Genomic DNA, 17,991 nt, shown 5'->3' with positions numbered 1-17,991 from the left:
GCTGTGACCTGGGCGGGGCCTTCACCAACCTTAAACCAAGGCTCCCCATCTGCCCGCTTCTCTGCTCACTCCCAGCCACTGTCCAATCCTAGTTCATGGATGCAGAAAGCCAAACTGAGACAGGCTGGGGCCCACTCGGGTTGGAGAGACACGGGCTCAGACTCCCTCACTCCTGAGTCCAGAGCTGCAGAGATCTGACTCAGGTCAGCCTAGCTGGACAGTGGCAACAAGGACAGCAAAGAACAGAGAGGGACAGGCTGGCTGTTCGCTAGTCCCCTCCCCCCTCCCTCCCCCATCTCATGTGTGTGTGTGTGTGTGTGTGCTTGTGTCTGAGTGTATGTGTGTGTCTGTGTCTGAGTGTATGTGTGTGTATGTGTTTGTATGTCTGTATCTATATATGTATGTGTGTATATCAATGTACGTGTGTGCATCTCTGTGTGTGTCTGTGTCTGAGTGTGTATGTGTCTGTTTCTGTATATGTGTGTGTGTATATGTCTCTGTGTATCAGTGTATCTGTATGTGTATCTATGTGTGTGTGTGTGTGTATGCCTGTGTATGTGTCTGTGTGTGTGTCTGTGTGTGTATGTGTCTCTGTGTGTGTCTGTGTCTGTGTATGTATCTGTGTATGTATGTGTGTGTCTGTGTGTGTGTCTCTGTGTGTCTGTGTGTGTATGTGTCTCTGTGTGTGTGTATCTGTGTCTGTGTGTGTCTGCGTGTCTGTGTGTGTATATGTTTGTGTGTGTATATGTCTGTGTGTGTGTCTGTGTCTATGTGTATATCTGTGTATGTGTGTGTCTCTGTGTGTTTGCGTGTGTATGTGTATGTATCTGTGTATGTGTGTGTCTGTGTGTGTATGTGTATGTGTGTGTCTGTGTGTGTATCTGTCTGTGTGTCTGTGTGTCTGTGTGTGCATATGTCTGTGTGTGTATCTGTGTATGTGCGTGTCTGTGTCTCTGTGTGTCTCTGTGTGTCTGTGTGTGTATGTGTCTGTGTGTGTCTGTGTGTGTCTGTGTGTCTGTGTGTGTCTGTGTGTGTCTGTGTGTGTGTCTGTGTGTGTGTCTGTGTGTGTATCTGTGTATGTGTGTGTCTGTGTCTCTGTGTGTGTCTGTGTGTCTGTGTGTGTATGTGTCTGTGTGTGTATCTGTGTATGTGTGTGTTTGTGTGTGTATGTGTCTGTGTGTGTCTGTTTGACTGGAAACCCAACTCCTCATCTCAGCCCAGTCAGTGCTAATCTCTCAGGCAGGAAAGGCGGACATGCTCCCTGGGTATCTTGGAAGGTGGCAAACACACTCTGGGTATCAGCCACCATTGTCTCCCTCGGCTCTGCTCACGCAGGGTGGTACAACTCACCTCCCTTTCCAACACAGAAGTCAGCAAGGGTGGCCTGGGGAAAGGGGTGGGGCAAAGAGCCAAGAGGATCTCGGGAAAGCGCTCATTTCCCTGGACTTCTCAATACCAGGCCTCACAGGAGGAAGCACTGGAGCACTTCAGTGAGGAAAACCCTAAAACAAGACCATGTAGGGTCTGTGTGTGTGTCCGTGTGTGCGTGTGTGTGCGTGTGTGTGTGTGTGTGTGTGTGTGTGTGTGTCTCAGTGTGTGCGTGTGTGTATGTTTACGTGTGCATCTGTGTGTGTGTATTCTCTCGCGTGTGTATGTGCATGTGTGTTCATGTGTCTGTATGTATGTGTTTACGTGTGCATCTGTGTGTGTGTCTGTGTGTGTGCATGTGTGTGTGTGTCCGTGTGTGTCTGTATGTGTGGGTTTTCGTGTGCATCTGCATGCATGATAGTTCCACTAACAAAGTTCTCCAGGTCTCCCACTGGGAAACTCCCGGAAGCCCAAGTAGCCTAGAGTAAAACCCACAGTCAAGGGCAGCATGGCTTTGCCCCTTGTCTGAACACTCCCCATTCCCTGAGAAATGCTGTCCCTCCTAACTCACCCTGCCGTCCTGCCACCCTGCCACCCTGCCGCCCTGCCGTCCTGCCACCCTGCCGTCCTGCCGTCCTGCCACCCTGCCGTCCTGCCGCCCTGCCGCTCTGCTGTCCTGCCATCCTGCTACCCTGCCATCCTGCACCCAAGCTTCTCTGCCCTGTCCACCTGCCTCCCGCCCTGTTCCCCTAAGCTATCATCTTCTCCTCAGATGAAGAAAAACTGACCCCCTTGGCAGGAATGGCTATCTACAGAGGACCCAGGATGCCAGGAAAGGATTCATTCTTTGCCCATTCTCCAGGGCTCAGAGCCTAAATACCTGTCATGTGACTCTAGGAGTGCACAGATTCCAGAATCCGGTGAGCTTTTTAGTCAGGAAAACAAAAGCCCGGTGAGTAATCAAAACAGGGTGGGGTGGGGCAGCTGGGGAAAACAGACAGGCCAGCCTCCCCTTCAGCAAGGAAGAGAATGTTCTAGATGAAGAGAAAGGAATCAGTGTGCCAGAGACTTTCAACAGGGTATCTGCGGATCTGACAGGACCCCAGGTCAGCTTGCTCACACCGAGTTCATGGAGGTGGAGTTCAGAGCCAGGCCGAGCAGGCCAACTCAGGAAGGGCTCATACTCGCTCGACCCAAGCAGGCCAAGCTGTGACCCTGTGGTGTTTGCAGAAGCTGGGCAGGCAGGGAGAATGCAAGGGCCCTGTGACATTGCTAGCTAGTACACACAGAAAGGGACACTCCTTACTGATAAAAGACTCTCAGAGGCAGCTCCCCTGTGGAGCAAAACAGTATCCCAGAAGCCAGACTAAGTGTCTCAGTGGCCATCAAAGGCCCTTTCATCTAGACTTGAAGAGCTCCTGTCATCACTCAGAAGCTAGGTGCGGTGGAGAGCAGGCACTCACTTCCTGATGCTTTGGGCCAGCAGCAGGGACATCACCGCTGGTCACTGATGCGTCAGGCTGGGGGGCATCTACAGGCTCATCTGATCCCCTCAACATTCGTGTTAGATGTGTGTGTGTGTGTGTGTGTGTGTGTGTGTGTGTGTGTGTGTGTGTGTGTGGCAGGAGGGGAAGCATAGGGGAGGGTCGTGTAGTGCACCTGCCTTTCTGGGAAGAAACTCAGGAGCCACTTGGAAGGCAATCTGGGTCCCCTGGCTTGAAGCCCAGCTCTCCCTCCGCTCTCCCAGGGCCCTGCAGGCTCACCTGGAATCCGATAGGGGGGCCCCGCCCACCCAGGGGGCCCGCCCACCCAGCCAGGTGGCCATGACTCATCCACCTCCTGGTGACTCACGCTCCTCAGGTGCCTCCTAAGGTCAACAAGCAGGAGACTTGGTGGCCACAGCCCAACTTCTCTCACCTCTCTGCAACCTGCAGGTAGACTCCCTGCCTCTCCTCTTCCTCACGGGGGAATCTACCCCACCCTACAACGGGTCCCACAAGGCTTGAGAACACCGCAAGAAGCAAAGCCGGGTGGGAACAGGCATCTGGGCACCCAGCCTGCTGTGTCACCCCTCCCTCGGCCTCAGGACTCCAGGACTCCCCTCACCGGCCTTCCGCCTTGCTGAGGAGCAGGTGAGTTAACAAATAAACAGTGCCAATCACGGGAGGGGGAGGACCTTGAAATCCACAACGGCTGCTCAGCCGCTTCCACTGGAATCTCTAGACTCTCCTGGACACTGGGTGGACAGTGGCTCTGTGTTGCTCTACCTACCTTACAGGCTGCGTAAGAAGAGAGTCGCTCCGCGAGGAGACGCTGTGACAGCGGCTGAAGCACCAGAAGAGAGGAATTGGTGGAACCTGGAGAAGGGTCCAGGAATCTCAGTGTCAGTGTCTGAGGTCATGTGGATAAATCCCTCCTACTTGCATACCTCTAGCAATGAGGCACTCATTTCCTGCCAGCACTGCCCACACCTGCTGCTGGAGGGCTGGGCTGGTTAAGAGTGTGCCCCGGGATGCCAGGCCATGAGCACCTTGGTGTGACTGCTTTCTCTGAGGCTGTGGTAAATGCCACACCCAGAGCATGTCAGAGGAGGGTCTGAAGGACCATCCTGTATCCTAGACCCAAGCCAATGATGGGCCGTACAGCTGAGTTCTCTGCCCTCTGTCAAGATGGCAGACTCCTGCCCACGCTGGAAGATCTTGCTACCCAAACCGACTTGCTTCTCCCTGCCAAGGGTAGAGTCAGGATGCTCGCACCGAGGGGCCTCCTAGGCTCCTCAGATGAGGACACAAGCCTCTTCCTTAATCACAGCATATAGCAAACATCACTGATGGTTTCTGCAGTGTCAGTAGGTGAAACAGACGTTCAGCAGTGGATGTGGCGCCATGGACAGAGGGGGCAGAGGTCACACGTTTATCTGGACCCTGGGGAACTGGATTTCAAAGGCACCTTTGCAAGCTTTTCACAAATATCTTGCAGGAAATCCCGAATTCCTAACGGCAGGTCAAAGCACGTCGGGGGTCTGGTTTTGGAAATGACAGCTGACCATCATTTGTTCGCTGAAGGGGCTGCATATGTTCCCGGGTGCTTCACGATCAGCAAAGGGTACATCACCAACCACCCCTCCCATCTCCCATCCACACAAGGGTCCAGGCTTCACCCTCCTCAGCCTCCAGTTCACTTTGACTTCCAAGTACTTGCCACCAGCTCAGCCTCTGACTAGACCAGAACGCACCACAGCTCTCCACCCAGACTGCCACCGCTCAGCCAGTCGGTCCACCTCTGACTCGCTCAGAGTGTAGCCACCTCAGAGAAGGCCCAGACTGCATCACTGGGTTGCTCTGACCCTGCTAGGCTCTGAACAGCCCCCCAGACGAACCCTATGAACTCATCCACTGGCATCCCCAGTCTGTGCCTGCAGGGCTCCTGCCAGACACACGTGTGTTCTGTCTCTTGTATCCCCTGGGTAAGCTTTGAATGCACTGTTCCTGAATCCCATCAGCACCCTGGGTCCTCTGCCACACGGAACTGCAGCAGCCCATCTCTGTGTTGTGTTCTCCCCTCAGACTAAGACCTGTTTGTGCTGTTCCAGACCTTGGCCCACTGCAGCTCCGGATATGCCAACGGCAGAAGCCAGTGCTTGCACACATGTGCTTACAGGCACATTCCCACAGAGCTTGCTCACAGTACGGATGCTGCCATCTATGGGTAAGAAAAGAGCTTCATTCTCCTTGAGATTGTGATATCAGGTTTCACACTGGGCTGGGTTAACAATGAGCCCCAGCTAAATCTTAAGTTTGAGGGTTTCTCTTCTGGAATTTTAAGGCTGCAACGACTCAAAAGCAAGCTCTCCGAGCAATGTTAGTACTAGCAAGGTGTCTACCTACATGGTCTCAATGGAGCAAGAAAGAGAGGGTTTCTGTGGCAGTCCTCGGGCCTGTGGTTCTGAGTCTGCCTGCTGAACACCTCAGACCTCAGGGAGAGGAGAGAGAGTTGGGTGTCCACCATGGAAAGACTGCCCTCTGGAGGGAGTGTGCATGCCACCAGGGGACCACATCGGTCTAGTCTAGGCTGCAGAGAGGGCGTGCTCACCCTGTAGGTGATGGTGGCTCTTCTCAGCCTACAAGGCCCCTCCTGAGTCATGAAGAAGACTTTTGGACTTCTCGATGGCCAGTCACACCACAAGGATTCAAATGGCCAATCACACCACAAGGATTCAAATGGCCACCTCCAATGACAGCAGCTGTCTGTACACCTACAACACAGTGGGTAAGTCTGCCTGGCAGATATCACTACACACACCTTGCAAAGCGAGACCCCAGGATCAGGGAGGTAAATCAGGTGCCATGAATCTGGTCACAGCTAAGACGTCAAGGCAGTTGCCACCAAGTCAGACTGCCTCTCTTAGACCTAGCTTGTACCTAACACCAAGCTGTATAAGGCTAGGCCTCCTGCTCACTTAGATGCCTGGGCCTTGCTTGTTCAGGTTTACGGCTTCTGCAGAGGGAAAGAGGATGCATGATCAGAGCCAAGGCAGGCCACTGCACTCTCTTGGTTTTTTCCTCCTTTCTTGTTTGTTTGTTTGTCTGTTTGTTGGCTTTTAAAAACCATTCTAAGCTCAGGGCCATACAGAAACAGACCGAGGCCCCTCTGGCCCAGTTAGTCATTCACATACTTACTGAGAACATTTATCTTCTTAAGTATAAAACCTTCTGGTGGAGATGTTTATCAAAGCCACATTGCAGGCCCTCCATCTGCCTTCTCTCCCTTCAGATGGCTTCCCACTGAGTCAGTCTCTCCTACTGAAGGACCCTCCCTCTCCATGACTTAGCAGAAAACTATTGCAACAATTGCTCACATTCTAGAAACAGTGGAATAGCATCTGACCCAGAGTTCAAAGCACACAAGATGGTAGAAGGAATCCCGAGGGTGAGATATCAAGGCCTGGGTTTGGGGCAGCTCATGGGTGGAATGTTTGCCCAGCATGCACAAGGATCTGGGTTCTATGCCCAGCTCTGAAGAAAAGAAAAAAGTACCAGAATCTAGACTGGCTGTTTATGCCTTATCAGTAGACTTACCTCTTAGATATTCATTCTAAACTGACCATCAATAGATAATCTGCCCCCCACCCCCTTTTTTTCTTTGAGACAGGGTCTCATTTATCCCAGGCTGGCTTTGAATTCAATACACAGCCAAAGGTGATCTTGAATTTCTGATCTTCCTGCCCACTATATACAGATGTGCACCACTATGCCCACTTTACACAGGTGTGCACCACCACACCCATGTAAGCATTCCTGGGTCTAACTCAGGGCTTTCAAGCATACTATGTGAACACTCTACACCGTCCTCAGTTTAGAATCTTCCAATTCACTAGGACCCCCAAACCAGCAACATCAGCATCTGCTGGGAGCCTATTAGGATGCAAATTCCAGGCCCCAACCCAGCCCTAAGGAAACAGCACCTACATTCTCATGGAACCCCTGGGTGATCTGTGGACTTGGTCAGTCTGGGAGATCTTTAGAACATCATTTCTGTCGACTTTCAATATTGCTAAAAGGAGTCTAACGACATCTCCCCAGGTGCCACGGTGTCACCTCCCTAGACCCAGCCCTGAATGGATATGAAAGCAGACTTAGGAGGAGAAAGCAACATTCGCATTTCACAGAGGAGTGGGAACCCAGTTACACACCAGATTAGACCAGCAAACAAATGACTTATCCCAACTCAGCACTCAAGACGAGTGGCCAGCTTCCTCACTCTTTCCAAGCCCTCGGGCTGAATAGCAACCAAAATAATTTTGACTCGGATGTGTTCTTTTTGAAATATCCTAAGTGATGGCACCCAGGGCCCCCTGTGGGTGTTCGTGACACACTCAGTCTCTTGGGGCATGGGAGCCCCAGGCCTGGGGAATGAAGAGGTGACAGGTACTAAGTAGTTGGCCCATCTCTACAGGCTGGATCTGGAGACAGGTCAGGTGAGAAGACAGTCAGGGGCAGTATCTTCTGCAGCCCAGACCCAGGGTCTCAGGGGTGACAACACAACGGTTCATGCCAAGCTTCTCTCTGCCTCCACGCTCAGGACGGGACGCTTCGAACGGTGGAGAAACTGAGGCCTCCAGAGCTGCCAGGGCCTCTGACTAGAGCCAAGCATCTTTCAGCTGCCAATCATGCTGTGTGACAGGGGCCTGGGAACTGGGGTTCTTCTGGGAAAGTCCATATTGGGAGCGAGGGTGGGCTACCCACTGGAGCCCTGACGCCAGGAGAAACCCTCTGCCATTATGATGGTTTCCTGGCTTTTGTTTCTTTTTCCCCCTCTACCCTTGCCACTCTGCTATGAGCCAGGCAGAGGCAGACTTCGACTCTACCACTCACCATGGTTTTTGGGGGCAAAACCATGAATAAATTAACTTTCTGTCTCTCTATCTGGGACCCTTTTGAGCCACAGGCAGGATAAGAAGTCCCAGTTCTCTGCATTATGAGAACAATATAGAAACATGCAGATGTATACAAAGGAGTGATGGGGGAATTACCATTTCCCTCCAAAACAGTACAGTCTCCTGTATCTAAGCAGTCACCACAAAAAGAATTCAGCTGGGTTTGACAGCAGGCCTCTAGCAACAATGTTTCCCACCCTTGAAACTGTGTAAGACTATCCCATGAGCCTCCTCCTGGTGGAGTGCGGAACAGATGCAGCCGACCTGAAGGAGGTAGGATCCCCAGATAAACCACTGCATGCCCATTTAAATTTCAACCTCAGATATGCACAGGTTTTCCTTTATATGTATGCCCCCAAATATTGCAGGGAAGATGGCAATACTAAATAAGTATTCCTTCTTTATCTGAAATTCTAATTTAACTAGCATCCTGTTTTCTTAGTTGCTAAATATGGCCACGCTAAGGGCAGAGCTTGAAATGCAACATTTCTAAAAAGCTCCCCAATGCAGTTCTGCTACATCTACAATACCATTTACAGCCATGAGAATGGAATTTTATGCAACCGTGAATTCTACAAGGGTTTTTCTTTTCAAGACCATTTAAAGAGCCAAGCAGGCGGTTCCCAACTTCTGAAGGAGTGTTCTAGAATGAAGTGTTCTTGTGCTTTATAGAGAAATGCTCTAAGAGAGCGCAAAGGGAACAGGGTCTAGGCTAGCCCATGAAAATCCGACTCTGAGTGACGTGGTGACATGGATAGACCGGCTTCTACTTCCTGTCCTGAAGCTTAAGATGCCAAGAACATGTGATCATAGAGGGGGGAGGGGGAGGAGGGGGAGGAGGAGGAGGAGGAGGAGGAGGAGGAGGAGGAGGAGGAGGAGGAGGAGGAGGAGGAGGAGGAGAAGGAGAAGGAGAAGGAGAAGGAGAAGGAGAAGGAGAAGAAGAAGAAGAAGAAGAAGAAGAAGAAGAAGAAGAAGAAGAAGAAGAAGAAGAAGAAGAAGAAACCCCAAACAACAAAAAACAATGGCCCTAACCCTTTTGCTTTTGTCCCATGATGTTTTAAATCAGATGAGAAAACAGAAATTCCAAGAGCTTGAACACTGGCAAAGCACCATGCCTGCACTGCAAAACCCGAGGAATGGGCTGGGGCTCAGTGGAGTGTGTGTCCAGCACGTAGCTCTGGGTTCAGGACTGCATACAGTCGGGCGCAGTGGTGCATGACTCTAATCCTAGCACTTGGGAGATGGACCTAAGAGTTCAGGTTATCCTCGGCAACAGTGACTAGCCACCCTGGCCTATAGGAAACCCTGTCTTAAAAACAAACTAACAAAATTATAAGAAGCTGGTGTTGACATCCTAACTTTACCCTTGAAACCAAAGCCCAGAGTGGCAAACTGCTCAGGACTGAACCGCAAGTGCAGAAAGAACCAGGTTCCCCTGCTCTTCGGCCTAGAATTTCAACTCTACCTTTTTCTGATGCTAGGCTGTGCAAGATTTGCTGAGAGAATGAACTGGAGTCTGATGTTTTAGGGAAGTGGTCCCTGGACCAGAAGTCTAAGAGAGCTAGGCTCTAGATATCCAGCTACAGTATTCCTTCAAGAATACCATTTCCCCACCAAGGGTGCAAGGAATGAGGACCACTGTTATTCTTCCTGAAAAACAATTTGGCAAAATGTAGCAAAGCTATAAAATGCATCACAACTGAGCCAGGAGCTCAATTTCTAATGATGAAGAAAGAACTCAGGGGCAAGAGGTAGCTCAGTGGATGGGAGCGTTCCTGTCGAGCCTGATGAACCTCATGGTGGAGAGAACGCATTCCATAAAGTTGTCTTCTGTACCTACCCCTACCGTGGCGCACACACACGCACGCACGCACGCACGCAAATGCACACATGCACACACGCATACACTGATATAAATTAAAAAATTAAAAGAACATATTAAAAATTACTCACTAGGGTGTCGATGGACAGAAGGTGGGCAGGAGACGGACAGGAGGACAGGAAGTGGACACGAGTCAGAGAGATACACTTGCATACACATAAAAACATTGAAATAAATCTTTTTTAAGAAAGAAAATGCCAGGAAGGAAGCATGCCCAAATGTTAGTCTTGGTCACAGAGGTGACAGTTATGGATAGTTCTTTGGGTTTATTTGTTGGGTTTTGGTTTTATCCTTTCAAAGAATTTTATTTTCCAAATTTTCTATCACAAGCTCTTGTCACCATGAGGAAGGAAAGTCCATGAAGAGACAAGACACATCCCCCAGCCATGCCACTAAGCTACTCTGCAAATTTAATTAGTATTTACTCAGCCCTGCCCCAGCTGAGAACTGAGAGCCCCACCCTCAAGGCTGACTTCCATGGAATACATATATCTTTTGCTTGATAAGTACTTGACCCAAATGATAGATCTGTTGAGGTTGGAAAGAAACAAGCCGCCCTTTGCTTAACCAACTTAGCAAAGTAAGGGGATCCACTCCCACTGGCCTGGCTCCCTCATAAGAGACCCCCACCAGGCTCCATGGCTCAAACCCTTCTGGAATCTTCTCGGAAAAGCCCAATTCAGAGAGACTTTATAACTAGGAAAAAAAAACACATAACGAAACAAAGACGAAAACTGATCAGATATGGTGGGGCGCATTTTTAATACCAGCACTCAGGAGCAGAGGCAGGTGGATCTCTCTAAGTTCCAGGCTGGCCTGGGCTACAGAGTGAGGTTTAGGATAGCTAAGGCTGCATAGTGAGACCCGGTTGTCATTTCCTAAATGAAGAACTGAGTGCAGGAGGTGCCCAGACACCTGAAGAAGCTGCCAATGAGAGGGCTAACTACAGACTGGACGATATAGGAAGTGACCTCTAGGTGAGGAGATTCAATGTTCCAGGCCTCAGTTTCCCCATCTGCAAAGTGGGTTACATAAGGACAACATTGGGGTTACTGTAAGGCTAAGCCACGTCACTCCTCTACAAAGGTGCCTCAGTTTGCTTTATCTGTAAAATAGAGCCAATATTTCTTCATTCCTAGGACTATTTTAAAAGCAAACAGAATAATAAAAGCCTGCATCTACCATTACTACCAGAGATCAAGGACTAGTCAGTGAGCAAAACCCTACTCCTGACTTCCGGTCTGCAAAATGAGACAATTGGTTCTGCTCAAATCACAGTAGAGCCACAGAACTTCTGCGCCTGTCTGCATCTGGCTCACCTGCGCTTCTCGGCACGCAGAGACCATGTTGGCATGGTACGATGCACTCTGACTCAGAAGTCATCAGAGCGGGGCAAGCCTGATATCATACCACCCGCCATGTGTATATACAGGACACTGGAGTCCCTTAAGAAAGCATGCAGGAGCCAAACCTCACCCTTCATTTTGTCAGCGGCACAGACAGGACCCCAACCCAGGCTTTTAGCTGCCTAGCCTCACCCACCACACCCTCTGCTTTTCTCTCCCCTACCCTGCAATTGCCCGTGTGGTCCCAGGCCGGGCAGGAGCAAATAGAGGGGGAGGGGAAGCCAGAAGCAGCAGGAACTAAGCCGGCCTGTGGTCTCCAAGTTCACAAACCACATCAGGCTGAAATATGACACACGCTCATTCAGCTGAAAGGAAGGAGATATTTTTACTTAACCTCCCTCAGCTGCCTAAACATTGCTCGCCCATCCCTGCCTCCGCTGCCGCCGCCACCGCCACACATAACCCCTGGGACCCGCTTTTCTCTGCTCCAGCCCACGGTTTTTTCAAGGTAACAGGGCGACTCACTTTTCAGAGCCTTTTGGAGATGTCAAAGCGTGTGTCAAACGGTAGAAAGGAAGAACTAGTTCTGGCTGGATGCTTAGCTAACAAAAGACCTTGCCTGCGTCCAGGAGCATTAATTTCCTAAAAATAGATAGGAGACTGATCCACACGCTGCGGACCTGTTGATGGTAAAGAACGTATGTGTTTATAAATAGTCCCGAGGCCTCGCCAGTGTTCCTGAACTGTGCATACCAAGTCCCCAGCACACATGTAACAGCTGCAGACATGGGGTGGGGACAGGGTGCACAACTGTACCTCCCAGGCTGGCGGTGGATAGAGAGAGCCTAGAGCTCAGTGGCAGGCAGCCTACTGAACTGTTGGACACCAGGTTCACTGAGAGGGTCTGTCTCCAAAATATAGAGGAGCCAGAGAAATGGCTGAGCAGAATCACCACTTCCTGCGCACACCTGATGAGCAGAGCTCGGTCCCCAGGACCCACGTAAAGGGGGAGGGGGAGACCGACTCTACCAAGTTGTTCTCAAACCTCCACGTGTGCCCAGTGTGCTCACCCCCACACGTATATCACACATCCACATGGTAATAATAAACTAATAATAAATACAAACTTAATAAAAAACAGAGTAAAAAGTGATAGGAGATGCTTGAAATTGACCTCTGGCCTCTGCAAATGCACCCATGGATGCACACCCGAGTACACTCATGCACACACACACACACACACACACACACACACGTATGCATGCACACACACATATACACACACGCACATATGTGTGAGCACATACACACGCGCACACACACCTAAGCTAGCACTTGTAATTTCTCTTACATTCTCTTGCCCTCTAACCTATCACCTCTGGTCACCAAATACTCAAAAGCTGTGGGCTAGGGTTAGAAGAGTTTCCTTGAAAAAAAAAAAAAACTAGAGATCAATGTCTCAGCAAAGTGCTTTCAGCCAGAATGATTCCATTTCTGCGGCCAAACAAGAGCCAAACTGCCCACCCGGAGTTAGGGGGAGGGGCCCACAGGCTCCAGATGACCAGGAGACACCAAGTCCTCCGTCTGCCCCATGTCACAGTTCTCCCTGTAACAATGCATCTCCTTGCACAGACCACTGTTCACAGTGGGACAATCAAGACAAGGGAGCCTGTGTGACTGTCCCTCTTTATAGTTATAGTCTTTTTTTAGTTTTAAATTATTTTTCTTAAAGAAGAAAAACAGCACCACGGAGACACCGACAACAGTATCTACCTAGTAGTTTCGTCTCGTCTGTTTCCAGATAAAATGTACAGCTCCCATAACCCTGAAACTGAGTTTCCAGGACCTGCCATCCCTCTGGGTTGGATCTGCCTGCTGACCACCAGGCCACCTCCTCAGGGCCTCCCTGTCTCTCATACAGCTCTTTCCCATGCACTCCCTCCTCAGCAGCAGTGTCAATGAGAGTTCTTAGTCACCGCCCTGGTGCCAAGATTTCCCAGCATCTTACTGCCTGTCAGTTCTGCCTTCACCTAACACCCCAGCACCCCAGCCCTGCCCCACCCCCATGCTCAGAAGGATGCCCAGAAATCCTCAGTGCCTTTGCATACACTTCCCTGCTTCTTAGAATAGCTCTCTCAGCCCTCTTCCCCTGGCAAAACTCTTACTCATTTCCAAGGCCTGGCTCACCCAGACACAATTAGTCACCCCCTCTTACATGGTCGAAGTAACTCAGTATGGTCTAGATATGTCACGATAGGAAGTAGAGGGAGCTCTCGTAGGGGCTCCTGGGCCGTCCTAGGTCAGGACCAGAGCACAAGCCAGAGCCTGCCACACCAGAGGAGGAGGGAAGGAAAGAGATTGACAGGCAAGCTCCCCCACCACCCCCGGCTCTGAGAGTCCCTAATAAAAAGACTATGGAAAATTCTGGAGTAAATTCCCTCCCCCGGCTCACACGGAAACCTTTGCTGCTGTGTAATTTACGAAAGTGCCAAACCAAGCTCCTTGGCTGTTTATGATTTCCCTGGCATTTATAAATAGGGAGGCCCAGGAAAGGGAAAGAGTCTGAAAGAAGCTGGAAGCCACTGGTTCTTGGTTCACATCCTTCGTCCTCCTTGCTTTAAAATCTCCCAAGGGATAGCAACCCCATCCCAACTGTATGGGACAGGGCGGGGCCTCTGGCCTTCACAGCATGGACTATCTAAGGTCCTACAGGAGTCAGAAAGAGTAGCCTGGAGCTGGGTCTATCCCCTGCCACTGGCCTGTGTGACTTGATCAAGTCAGAAATATGGTCTGCCAGAACGGGACAGGCAGGTTAAGTCTTCCGTTAGTCCCAGAGGCCAAACAAAGCCAGAGGCTACCGGCAGTCCACAAAGGCTACCTCTAGGAACACCAGGAAGAACTCCTGGGTCTTTAAAAGGGTTCATCTCTGCTCTGTGGACACCGAAAGAACTGAATAAAAGGATGGATATCTGGGCTGAGGAGATCCTACAGTGGATCACCCCCTGCTTGCCGGCTCCCCAGCTCCCAGACCTCCCAAGGCTGGGGCTTCCCCTATGGGCCTATCAAGCCCACAAATCCAGAGTCCCAGACCGGGGGAAGTTACTGTAATAAAGTTGGGGGAGGGTGGACCTGCAAAGAGATGGAGGCCGGGAGACAAGGTTCTAATTACTTAAAAAGTTGTTGATGTTCAGTCAGAAATTTCCTCTCCAGGCCTGAAGGGAACAGAACACGGCAAGGAGGAAATGAAATAGCTAGTACCTTCAGGTAAGTCATGAAGAAGTCAGCACCTACAAGGAGGAACTGTCTAATAGTTTCAGGCCCCGAGGAGGAAGGTGTTGCTCAGGAGTCAAAGCTCCGCTGCGCTGCGCGGACTCTTCACCTAGCCACTGTTCAAACCGTGCGTGGGCAGTCATCTGCATACGGGGTCATACACCCCCAAAGCAACGACGACTCGGGCCCATTGCCCCGCACTCGCGGGGTGGGGATCAGGGTGAGGTCCGGTGCCTGCAGCACAGCGGATCTAGGCGTGGCGGTAGGACCGCCCCTCTTCGCCTCTAGCCCCCAGCCACAGTCCTAGATCCCCTAGAAGAAAGCTAAAGTGAGCGAGCACCTCCTTTCTCCCGGGATGCCCGCGAGAAGTGGGCCCAGCTCCAGTCTCACCCGATCTCGGATGGGCACGGGAGGGAGAGGAAATTCAGTTCGGCCTACAACCCCAAAAGTCCGGGACCCGGGCGGCCCGCCTCCCTACCTGCGGCAGCGGAGCGGGAGACGGCGATGGCGACGGCTCGGTCCAGCTGTGCGCTCAGCTGGTTCCTGGCGCTGGGGCGGGGTGCGCTGGGCCAGCCGCAGGGTGGGCAGGGCACGCGGCCGGAGCCGCCCTCGAGGCGGGCGGGGCAGGCTTGGGGAGGAGCGCTGCTAGGAGGAGGATGTAGACTCCGGCTCCAGGCTAAGCATTCTTCCAGTGCACAATTGCTTCCTCTATCCTGAGGAAGGTGCCAGTCAAGCTCTCTGCGGTCCATAGAAGGAAACTGAGTCTCGGAACACGGAAGACAGATCCAAAGGGGCGTGCGTAGCCTGCGGTGCAAAGCTAAAGCTGTAAAGAGAGGGTCTTCAGAGGCAAAGCCCTCCCACTGTAAAATAGCTCTCTGCAAGAATACCCAGCAGCTTGCCCTACTGAAGAGACTGAAGGAGATTTTTTTCCTAACGCCACACAGAAGTAACGAAGGAGAAATGTCAAGGCAATCCTTCCTAGAATGTGAACAGTAGCTAGACATTAGAGTCAGGAGGCCGAGACTGGAACTCCTGACATGTTCAGCCCGCGAACTCTGGGCAATGAACTTAACACATCTAAGCCTCAGTGCAGTCTCTTGTCAAACGGGAGGAAAGTTGCTTAGCACAATGGCAAACACAGTGAATCCCTTATAAACCAAGGTTCACATTAGTAAAAAGGAAAATATTCCATGGGGCACTGGTCAGAGAGACCATGCCAGTGTGAGACAGGACTTCCCCCCATGGCACCAGACACCAGTTGAAAAACCATAGCATGTATAATGGAGCAAGATGCTGCAAACACGGCAGGCTTCTCTAGGGGAAGAATTCACATGCTACACACAGGCAACCGCACCAAATGTCAGATGTCCATTCCAGGCTGAACGTTGTTAATACTCACATTCACCAGAGTGAAGCTCTAACACAGGTAAAATCCACCGGGATGCCATAATTACTAGGCGCCCAGGCTCGGTGTTTCAGTAGCAGAGAAAACAAGACCTCAGAATGTCTTTCCTAGTTTGGTCTTTCCTTGAGAAGTAGCCAGGAAAGCCACAAAGCCCGGGGAATCCCGGGCTGTCTCTTCCTCCCGCCTACCCCACTTAGCGAGCACACCACAAGTCATTCCCGAGGTAGGCATCTCCTCCTGAGGTAGGCATCTCCGCGTATGCTTTCCAGATGAGATGAGCAAGCTGGGGGTGGGGGGAAGGGCTGAGTAGTTCTCTGGCCTTAGTCCTCTGTGCACAGGGCTTGACCGTGGCTCATTTGTTCCTGTCATACTCTGCCATTCTTCCTGGCTTGGTCAACACTGCCTAGTTCCACTCTAAAAACTAGAGTGCCCACATGAAGGGGCATTCACACCCCTCTCTCTCTCTCTCAGCTAATCGGACTTTTCCAGAGACTGCCTCTGGCCCTCCCCGTGGGCTGAAGGCAAAAGCACAGGCTGCCTGGCCCTGCACCCTGACTCTGAACCCCGGCACACATATACTTTGGGATTATCTAACACATCATTTCCAAACCCAGCAGTATCTTCCAGACAAAGGAAATCTTAAGTCTATGTCCCCCTCAAGCTGTAGAGTACCATGTCGGGATATAGGAAAGCCTGGAGAACATTTGTTCAAGCTCTCCTGTCAGAGAAGGGGGGTCTGAGGTTGAAGAGAGCAGAGGGGCTTGTTCCTGTACCTCTGCTCGTTCCACTCAGAGGCTGGGAGGCAGAGAGCTGCCCTCCATCATTACTACAACTATAAGAATAAAGATGGGATATAAGAGATGCTGGCAGAGGAAGGTCCTTCGCTTCCTGGTGTTCACAGATGCTCGGGGGGGGGGGGGGTATTCTAATATGCCTTTCAGGTCAAGCTTGCTGTGCAGGAGTTCTAGAAGTCCCTCCAGCTCCATGACCAAAAAGTGAGCTGGGGAGGAAAGGGTTTATTTGGCTTACACTTCCACAGCACTGTTCATCATTTAAGGAAGTCAGGACAGGAAATCAGGACAGGAACCTGGAGGCAGGAGCTGATGAGAGGCCATGGGGGGGGGGGGGTGCTGCTTCCTGGCTGTGCCTCCCATGGCTTGTTCAGCCTGTTTTCTTGGAGACCCCAGACCACCAGACCAGGGGTGGCCCCCTCCACAATGGGCTGGGCCCTCCCGCATCGATCACTCATTAAGAAAGTGCCTTACAGCCGGATCTTATGGAGGCACTTTCTGAGACAAGGTTCCCTCGTTTCAGATCGCTTTAGCTTGTGTCAAGTTGCCATACGCTGAGCCAGCACAGTGTCCCATCCCCTTTCTTTCCTGGACCCCTCGAAGCTCGGCATCAGTCCTGGATCCTCACCTGCAGATAGAAGGAAGAATCTCGATGTATTCTTTTGACAGAAGACCTCCCCATGTCAGAATGAGGATGTGAGAGGCAAGGGCCACACGTAGGTCGTGCAGTAGACAACTGGAAGAGTTTACTTCCTTCTCAAGACTGCCTCCTTTTACCCACAGACCCTGCTCTCACTAGGAACCCATATATGTTCTATATTCCACATTGGTAACATGCTACAGCCAGGGTAGCAGGGTCACACTACCAACACCTGGCTTCTCCTGCCCTCATCGGTGGGTGCAGGGATGCGGTTTCAGGGATGGAGAGATGAGGGGCTGTAGCTTAGTTGATAAAATGCTTGCCTCACAGGTTCAGGGCCCCGTGTCCAACCCCCAGTACTTCATAAAGCAGGCATGGTGCTACAGGAGGTAGAAGCATGGGTGTCCGATGTTCAAGGCCATCCTTGACCATACAGTGAGTCTCCAGCCAGCCTGGGCTACATGACATGCTGCCTCAAAAAGAAGTTCTTTGTTAAGTAAAAATTGATGGACTTCTGATGGAGAAAGACAGCTTTGCCAGGCAGAAGGCAGGGGCAGCCTTGGAAGGCTGGAGGAGAAGGCAAGGGTGGGAGAAAGGGGACCAGCTGTTTTTCAAAGGCTTAGGTGTGTGAAAGATGGAGGAAAGAGAGGAATCTGCCTCCCTTCCAGGATGGCTACATCCAGCTCACACCAGCTCACACCAGATCACACAAGCTCACACCAGATCACACCAGATCACGAGAGATGATTAGTAAATCTCTCAGAATGTTTTAAAGCCAATTTAAAAACAATTTATATAAATAATAATTTGTGTGAACTTATAATTAAATAAGTTACATGGGTAATTCGTTCTC

At 51.1% G+C, this 17,991-nt stretch overlaps 1 protein-coding gene across 3 annotated transcripts in view; it reads right to left on the bottom strand.

The window, feature by feature from the left end:
• Positions 1–14,893, bottom strand: part of Gsn (gelsolin) — a 55,278-nt gene extending 40,385 nt beyond the window's left edge. Inside the window, exons 1-2 of one of the 3 annotated variants that reach the window (XM_052182309.1) lie at positions 14,781–14,893; positions 3,640–3,725 (exon numbers count right to left, since the gene is read on the bottom strand). The gene's annotated coding sequence lies outside the window, so the exon portion shown is untranslated. Of the gene's footprint in view, positions 1–3,639; positions 3,729–14,780 lie in introns of those variants that run through there. The other 2 variants (XM_052182312.1, XM_052182311.1) reach the window with 2 other exon arrangements.
• Between the last annotated feature and the right edge of the window lie 3,098 nt (positions 14,894–17,991).

This window comes from Apodemus sylvaticus, chromosome 5 (genome assembly GCF_947179515.1).
Source record: "Apodemus sylvaticus chromosome 5, mApoSyl1.1, whole genome shotgun sequence".
NCBI classification, from domain to species: domain Eukaryota; kingdom Metazoa; phylum Chordata; class Mammalia; order Rodentia; family Muridae; genus Apodemus; species Apodemus sylvaticus.
This window is presented reverse-complemented; position numbering and strand designations above follow the sequence as displayed.